Source organism: Rattus norvegicus, chromosome 10 (genome assembly GCF_036323735.1).
Source record: "Rattus norvegicus strain BN/NHsdMcwi chromosome 10, GRCr8, whole genome shotgun sequence".
In the NCBI taxonomy this organism is placed as follows: Eukaryota; Metazoa; Chordata; class Mammalia; order Rodentia; family Muridae; genus Rattus; species Rattus norvegicus.
In genome coordinates, this window is record NC_086028.1 from 7,212,810 (window position 1) to 7,222,468 (window position 9,659).

At 48.7% G+C, this 9,659-nt stretch overlaps 1 long non-coding RNA gene across 1 annotated transcript; it reads right to left on the bottom strand.

The window, feature by feature from the left end:
- Nucleotides 1-7,288: 7,288 nt before the first annotated feature.
- Nucleotides 7,289-9,494, bottom strand: LOC108352212 (uncharacterized). Its single transcript, XR_001840389.3, has 2 exons — nucleotides 7,937-9,494; nucleotides 7,289-7,810 (listed from the first exon to the last, which is right to left on the bottom strand). It is a non-coding gene; the product is annotated as an uncharacterized LOC108352212 (long non-coding RNA).
- Between the last annotated feature and the right edge of the window lie 165 nt (nucleotides 9,495-9,659).

Below are 9,659 nucleotides of genomic sequence, written 5' to 3' on the forward strand. Positions count from 1 at the left end.
TCAGGACCAGATTTCTGGGGTTTGGGCATGCCTCAACCCGGTTCTTGTTCCAGGCCTGTTCCTTCCAGTCCCATGGCTTCCTGGCCCCACAGGGCTGGAGAGATGGCTCAGTGGTTAAGAACATTTATTGCTCTTGCAGAGGACCTGGGCTTAATTCCTAGCATCCGCATGGTGGCTCACAGTTGTTTATAACTGCAGTTCCAGGGGATCCAACTGATACACACACGTAGAGCACATACATGCATGAAGGCAAAACAACCTTACACCTAAAATAAAGATAAATAAGTCTAAGAGAAGAAAGAGAGAAGGTGTCGTGGAGCAGACCCAAGGGCAGCAGAGGAACTGACAGAACCTAAATTTGTTCATTCATTCTTGCTTTTATCCGTCCTTCAACAAGTACCCTACTGATTCCAGTCCTGCATCAGGAGAAATGAAGACATGGAGCATACAGTAATGCACCACACGACAGGCAGCTGCACACGTGTACAGTTTACCCTTAAAGGCTAAGGCAGAGAGACTGGGGATGGATGATGAATGGAGAACCTGCCTTCCTAGTCCGTGTGTATGGCTGAGTTTGATTGACAGCCTGACCAAACCAGGCATGATGGCTCACACCTGCACCATCAGCACTGAGGAGATGCAAGGGGAAGAAGGTCAGAAGTTCATGATCATCCTCAGTGACACAGAGGCTATCACGGGCTACATGAGACCCTGATAGAGGCTATCACGGGCTACATGAGACCCTGATAGAGGCTATCATGGGCTACATGGCACCCTGTCTCAAAAAAATTTAAAATGGAGCTGAAAACTTATCACCCAGTGGTATGGTGGCTGCCACACGACCAACTGCTGAAACTGTTTAAAAATGTGTGAGACACAAACGCTTGGTGACACAGGCTTACAATTCCAGCCCTCAGAAAGAAAAGGCAGTCGCTCCCTGAGTTCGAGACCCTCTGTGTGGGGGCTGTGTGGAATAGGCAGGCTCACTAAAATGGTTCAGGGAGAAAGCCAGTCTCCCCCAGAAAAATTAATTAGTAATAAGGTTGAGAGTGATAGTGGAAGACACCAAACATCTACCTCTGGCCTCCACACACAGAGACATACGCAAGATAGAAGATGGATGAGTGGGTGGATGGATGGATGGATGGATGGATGGATGGATGGATGGGTGGATGGATGGATCGATGGATGGATTGATGGATGGATCGATGGATCGATGGATCGATGGATCGATGGATAGATGGGTGGATGGATCGATGGACCGATGGATGGATCAATGGATGGATCAATGGATAGAATATAATAGCACAGTTCATAATAGTTAATAATAGTAGTGATAAGAATAGTTATGGTTTTACTTATATATTCACCATGCTACAATTTTAATCATCTTAGTCATAAAAATAGTTCGCTCTAAAACTGTGCCCTACTGACCACAGGCTCTCATGCCCTGTGTTTACCATGTCTCCTAATAGCAGCAAGAGGCAACAGCAAGAGGCTAGTCTTGTAGCTCCATCGGTTAAATGTTTCTCTCGTATGCAATGCCATGTGAGGCCTTTGCTCCAATCACATCTGTGAACTTCCCAGTGGTCAATGCCAGTCCCATAGCCAAATTCACCAGTAACAGATCAGGCAATGCACTCTGCACAGCTGGAGGGAGAGGGATGTGGTCCCTTAATGGAGGATCATCCAAACTGCAGGTCCATGTGATTCCCAGGTCTGAGGTTAGGAGGTTTCACGGGCACCTTGCTAATCCCAGTGACATCTGTAGACTTCACACCCACTGTGGAGCTGCAGAGTATGCGACTTTCACATGATTCACTTACCTGCTTCATATGCACATGGAGAGTTTGATCCCCACCCCACCCCAGGAACGCTCCCACCTGAGTGAGAGTTAGGTAGAAGAAGAAAGACACAACGGGAGAAATAAGAAGCAAGATGGTGCGTGGTGAGGGAGGGCCGAGGAAGGTAGCTGTGACACAGGCAGGTACCAGGTGGAACACTTGTGGCTGCACCCATTTTCCACCTCAGCTGCCCATCCTCATGCACCATCCATGTGGCTCCTCTCTGTCCTGTTTGATGTCCCTGCCTCCTCCAGCACGATCAACCCACTGCGCAATCGCCTCTGTTCCCAGGTCCTTGCTTCATCTTCTCCTGCATCAATGGCCTTTGTTATTTTTATGGTGCCCCAATCTTCCACCCAAATCTGAACTTGGCCTAACGCTGCTTATCTTCTGAGATCAGATGACGCCAGGCACCTTCAAGGTAATAGATCTGTTGACTAACTCTGGTGTTTCTCCATATACGGAGCACCTGTATGATACACTGTGGTCCTTCCTGAACATTCAGAATCCAAAGATTTATCGCAGAGTGAGGTGACCCACACCAGAGTGAGGTGACCCACACCAGAGTGAGGTGACCCATCCCAGAGTGAGGTGACCCACCCCAGAGCGAGGTGACCTATCCCAGAGTGAGGTGACCCACACCAGAGTGAGGTGACCTATCCCAGAGCGAGGTGACCCACCCTAGAGTGAGGTGACCCATGCCAGAGTGAGGTGACCCATCCCAGAGCGAGGTGACCCACCCCAGAGCGAGGTGACCTATCCCAGAGTGAGGTGACCCACCCAGAGTGAGGTGACCCACACCAGAGTGAGGTGACCCACACCAGAGTGAGGTGACCTATCCCAGAGTGAGGTGACCCACCCCAGAGTGAGGTGACCCACACCAGAGTGAGGTGACCCATTCCAGAGTGAGGTGACCCATCCCAGAGTGAGGTGACCCATGCCAGAGTGAGGTGGCCCATTCTAGAGCGAGGTGACCACCCTAGAGTGAGGTGACCCATCCCAGAGTGAGGTGACCCACCCCAGAGCGAGGTGACCTATCCCAGAGTGAGGTGACCCACACCAGAGTGAGGTGACCCACACCAGAGTGAGGTGACCCACACCAGAGTGAGGTGACCCATGCCAGAGTGAGGTGACCCACCCTAGAGTGAGGTGACCCATGCCAGAGTGAGGTGACCCACACCAGAGTGAGGTGACCTATCCCAGAGCGAGGTGACCCACCCTAGAGTGAGGTGACCCATGCCAGAGTGAGGTGACCCATCCCAGAGTGAGGTGACCCACCCCAGAGCGAGGTGACCTATCCCAGAGTGAGGTGACCCACCCAGAGTGAGGTGACCCACACCAGAGTGAGGTGACCCACACCAGAGTGAGGTGACCTATCCCAGAGTGAGGTGACCCACCCCAGAGTGAGGTGACCCACACCAGAGTGAGGTGACCCATTCCAGAGTGAGGTGACCCATCCCAGAGTGAGGTGACCCATGCCAGAGTGAGGTGGCCCATTCTAGAGCGAGGTGACCACCCTAGAGTGAGGTGACCCATCCCAGAGTGAGGTGACCCACCCCAGAGTGGGGTGACCCACACCAGAGTGGGGTGACCCACCCAGATCGAGGAGACCCACATGACAAGCACCATTTCCTTCACTTAGGAAAACTCGAGTAGAAGCAAACTGAGGAGCAACAACTCGGCAGTTGTTTAACTTTATAGTAGAAGATAATGTTGGAGGGCCAGCAGGAGGGCTCAGCGGGGGAAAAGCATTTGCCATGCAAGCCTGATAGCCTGAGTTCTATATCTGAAAACCACCGTGGAAGGAGAGAACCAACTCCTATAAATTGACCTCTGACCTCACATGTGGCATGTGGCATGCATGTGCCTGTACTCATAAATCATAGATTTATATAATATTCTATGTATTATTCATATAATTGTACTTATATATTATATTAAATAACAAATACACATATATGTGTGTATATATATATCACTAATAAATAAAATTATTTAGAGACTGGTCTCTAGGCATCTAATCCCAGATCCCAGAGGCAGAAGCTCAAGGCCATCCTCAGCTACATAGCAAATGTGGGGCCAGTCTGAACTACAAGAGACACAATCTGAAAAACAAACGTTAAAATGGGGGCCGAGTAGAGAGGTCAGTTGGTACAGCGCTTCCTTTGCGAGCATGAAGACCTGACCTTGAACCGCAGTGCCTACATAAAAGCTGGGTGCTGTGACACACGCTTGTAACCCAGCTCTGGGGAACTGGATCTTTGCCAACCCGGCCTACGCAGAGAGCTGCAGGTCAGTGAGAGGCTGCCGGGGCCAGTAGGATGGCTCCACAGGGAAAGGTGCTTGCCCCAAGCCTGCCAAGCTGAGCTAGCTCCAAGTCCCATGTGGTAGAAAGAGAAAGCCGGCCCTCACAAGTTTCCTGGTTTCCACACTCGTGTGCTGACCTGTGGGCATGACTGCACCTGCAGGTACATGCACAGGCCGTCTGCGTGCAAGGAATGCGATGAACAATTGTGGTGGGGATTGCAGAGACGGCTCAGCAACTGAGAGCATCTGCCCTTCTAGAAGAGGACCTGGACTCAGTCCCTGGCACCCACACGGTGACTCCATCTGTAACTCCAATTGCCGGGGCCCAGCCGCTCTTCTGGCCTCTGCAGACACCAGGCACACGTGCAGTGCCTGTACAGGCAAAACATTCATATGCATATGCATAAAATAAAAATAACTTTAAAGATGTTAAGGCCCCGTTTTCTTGTGTGTACATCACCCCCACCTTCTAGGACCATCACCAATTCTGGGTAGAGGAAAAGACCCAGGAGCTCCAAAGCCACCAGAAGAGAAGGGACCATCCTGTGTACAGCTAAGAGATGTTCGTTTCTACAATATTTCCAAGGAACAGTTTGCACAGGCAGCGGCAGAGGCAAAGGCAGGGGGATCTCTGTGAGTTTTGAGGTCAGCCTAGTCTTCAGAATGAGTTCCAGGACAGCCGAGGATACACAGAGAAAGCCTGTCTGGGAGAAACACACAGAAGATGGAGAAAGATAAGAACAGAAAAAGAAAACAAAAGAAAAAGAAAAGGGAAGGAAAGAAAAAATAGAACAGAACAGAACAGAACAGAACAGAACAGAACAGAACAGAAAAAAGTTTGTTTTCCCTTTCAAGTGTGTGCGCTGGAAAGCAAGCAGCAACAAGCTGCCCAGTGGGAACAGGTTCAGACCCGCTTGCTGCCTTATAACCTATTTACATGTAACAGATCTGTCCCACTTCCACCAGCCTAGAGGACAAAACCAGGGCGCAGCCCTCCTTAATATTCAACCGAAAGGGCTCTGGGAGTATAAACTGGTTCAGCCTCTGCGGAGGGAGTGGCAGAGTCCCCTCCCCAAGTGTGAAGCAGACTTCCTGTTTACTCCTGGATCCCGCTACCAGAAGCCTGAGCTGCAGAGATGCTCCCACAGATCGGAGAGCGCTAAGTGCACGAGCTGGGTCGGTGGCAGTGCCTGCTGAGGAAGCGTGTGGACTTGAGTTGGGATCCCCAGGGCCCACATAAAACCAGGTGCTCCTGTAACCGCGGCCCTGGGGAGCCACTAGAAACAGGTAGACAGATCCTGGAGCTCACCGACGGGACAGCCTAGGCAAGCAGTGAGCTCCTGGTTTCCTGAGAGACTCTGGATCAAAAACAGTGTGGAGAGTGATTGAGAATGTTGATCTTTAGCCTCCACTGTCACCTGGCAGCACACAGATGGAGGGGGGTGGGGAAGACAGACAGTGACCTCTGACCTCTCCACGCGTCTGTTTCTACCTCCCGAGTGCTAGGATTACCTCTGGTCACCAGCGTGTTCAACCTCAAAGTGATATCCATCTTGTGGGTAATGCTCATGATTCCAACGGCTGGGAGGAGGAGGCAGACGATCTGGTGTTCAATATTATCCTCAGCCACATGGTTAGTTCAAGGGCAGCCTCAGCTGCAAGAGACTGCCTCAAACAAATAGGGTCAACAAGAAGACTCAGCAGGGAAGGGTGCTTGCTGCCAAACTCCACAACCTGAGCTCAACTCCCTGACCCCACAGAGTGGAGAGGACCAAATTCCGCAAGCCGCTCTCTGAGTACCACACAAGTGCTGTGGTGTGTGTACCCATACATACATATATACATGTATACATACACACATACATGGTACATACATACACACATGCATGCATACATACACACATACATACATGCATACATACACGCATACATACACACATACATACATGCATACATACACACATATAAACATGCATACATACACACATACATGCATGCATACATACACACACATATAAACATGCATACATACACACATACATGCATACATACACACATACATGCATACATACACACATGCATACATACATACATACATGCATACATACATACACACATACATACATGCATACATACACGCATATATACACACATGCATACATACATGCATACACACATACATACATGCATACATACACACACATATAAACATACATACATACATACATACATGCATACATACATAGCAAAGAAATGTTAAAAGTCTTCCTCTGTGCTCTTCCTTCAGCTTCTCTTCTGCTTTATCTGTTCCCCACTAATGTCACTGCACTGAGATATGATTTAAAAACTTACATTTTAAAAAATTACTAAAAAGGGGGACAAGATGGCTCAGGGGGTAAAGGAGTTTGCTGCCAAGCCTGATAGCCTGAGTTCAGTCCCCAGAACACAGGAAGTTGTCCTTACATGGACTGTGGCAATTGCAAGAATAGATGTACATCGCCTGGCACGGTGGGCGTGACTTTAATCCTGGCACTCGAGAAACAAAGGCAAGCGGGCCTGCACAGCCAGTTCCAGCATAGCTAGGGCTAGAGAGACCCTGACTCAAAAACAAAAACAAAAAAACAAACAAAAAACAAAAACAACAACAAAACCACGTTTGCACACATGAAATAACTAAATACTAAAGCCATTCACTAATTAAAAACAAATTAGTAAACAAAAACAACTTGTCCCATCAGGGTACATACACTGGAAATCCCGGCACTCTGTAGGCTGAGGCAGGAGGACCAAATTTCCAAGGCCAATCTTGGCTGCATAATGAGTTCAAGACCAGCCTGGAAATAAACTCACCCCAAAAGAAAAACATACATACCCTATCCATACCCCATATGTACAGCTATGTGACTATGTCTCACTCTATACATTTTTCGTAACTACATCTATCTAGGTGTGTGTTTTTAAGTATACATCTGCATAAATGTATGCCTACAGCTATAACTACCCTCGTCAACCCCCACCCAAATTGCCACCTGTGACTACACCTGTACCCACACACACAGACACACACACATGACAGTCAGCAAAGGAAAATGTCATTGAGAAAAAAAGGAAAAAAGAAACGTTGACATTGTTGGGTATTCTTTTTTAAGATTCTATTTTATTCAGTCTTGTTGTGGACATGGCTGTGGTGGTTCAAATGAGACTCCTTTTTTTTTTCCAGAGCTGGGGACCGAACCCAGGGCCTTGCGCTTGCTAGGCAAGCGCTCTACCACTGAGCTAAATCCCCAACAACCCCCCCATAGACTCCTATGTTTGAATTCTTCGTCCCAGTTGAAGGAACTGTTTGGGAAGGATTAGGAGGTGTGGCTTTGGTGGAGGCGTGTCCCTGATCATCCCACCATGATGATCACGGTCATGGACAAAGCCTCTGAAACTGTAAGCCAGCCCGCAATGACGTGATTTCCTTTAAAAGCTGCCTTGGTCGTGGTATGTCCTCACAGCAATAAGTGGCCTTAAGGCAATGACACATATGTAGCAATCAGAGGACCACTCAGAGGAGGCAACCTGCACCTTCCACCATCCATGTGGGCGCCCGACGCTGTAGATGTTTTACAGACAGGTTCTCATGAGGTACACAGACATACATGCGAGCAAAACACCTACAATCATAAAATAAAAATACACAAGTATTTTTTTTAAAGGGAGATGGTATGAGGAAGACCAGACAGCATAGACCCTCCTTGAAAGACTAGGAATTCTGGGAATGACCCCCTAACCATGCTTACCTGCTGGAGGAGGATGGCCCAGGAGTAGATGGGAGGCATTACCCTGGTCTTGGTTAGGGATTCTATTGCTGTGATAAAACACCACGGTCAAATCAACTCAGCAGGGGAAGGCTTATGTCATCATCCAGGGGAGTCAGAACAGGAGTTCAAGGCAGGGGCCTGGAGGCAGGAGCTGATGCAGAGGCCGTGGAGGGGTGCTACTCACTGGCTTGCTCTTGGTGCCTAACTCAGCCTGCTTTCTAAGTCCAGGAATTCTTACAGTGAGTGACATCACTCATTATCAAGACTGTCCCCTGCAGCTCTCTGCTCCCAAACCCCGTGGGAGAGAGACCTCACCGCCTGATCAGGTGGGCACTCCTGAGGCCGCAGAGCGGAGGAGACCACCAACACTGCCCACCCCTGCCCACATCCCTGGCCCAAGAGGCAACTGTATAAGGCCTCTGGGTTCCCGTAGGGGAGGGCCCAGGAGCGGCAGGACCCCTGCGCCTGAGACACCGCCGGAACCTGAAGGAAACAGACCGGATAAACAGTTCTCTGCACCCAAATCCCGTGGGAGGGAGAGCTAAACCTTCAGAGAGGCGGACACGCCTGGGACACCAGAAGAGACTGCACTCTGTGCACATCCAGACGCCAGAGGAAAACACCAAACGTCATCTGGAACCCTGGTGCACGGAGGCTCCCGGAAAGAGCGGCGCAGATCTTCCCGGTTGCTGACGCTGCGGAGAGGACTTGGGCAGTACCCCACGAGCAAACTTGAGCCTTGGAACGACAGGTAGGACCAACTTTTCCCCTGCAAGAAACCTGCCTGGTGAACTCAAGACACAGGCCCACAGGAACAGCTGAAGACCTGTAGAGAGGAAAAACTACACGCCCGAAAGCAGAACACTCTGTCCCCATAACTGGCTGAAAGAAAACAGGAAAACAGGTCTACAGCACTCCTGACACACAGGCTTATAGGACAGTCTAGCCACGGTCAGAAATAGCAGAACAAAGTAACACTAGAGATAATCTGATGGCGAGAGGCAAGCGCAGGAACCCAAGCAACAGAGACCAAGACTACATGGCATCATCGGAGCCCAATTCTCCCACCAAAGCAAACACGGAATATCCAAACACACCAGAAAAGCAAGATCTAGTTTCAAAATCATATTTGATCATGATGCTGGAGGACTTCAAGAAAGACATAAAAACTCCCTTAGAGAACAAGTAGAAGCCTACAGAGAGGAATCGCAAAAATCCCTGAAAGAATTCCAGGAAAACACAATCAAACAGTTGAAGGAATTAAAAATGGAAATAGAAGCAATCAAGAAAGAACACATGGAAACAACCCTGGAAATAGAAAATCAAAAGAAAAGACAAGGAGCTGTAGATACAAGCTTCACCAACAGAATACAAGAGATGGAAGAGAGAATCTTGGGAGCAGAAGATTCCATAGAAATCATTGACTCAACTGTCAAAGATAATGTAAAGCAGAAAAAGCTACTGGTCCAAAACATACAGGAAATCCAGGACTCAATGAGAAGATCAAACCTAAGGATAATAGGTATAGAAGAGAGTGAAGACTCCCAGCTCAAAGGACCAGTAAATATCTTCAACAAAATCATAGAAGAAAACTTCCCTAACCTAAAAAAAGAGATACCCATAGGCATACAAGAAGCCTACAGAACTCCAAATAGATTGGACCAGAAAAGAAACACCTCCCGTCACATAATTGTCAAAACAC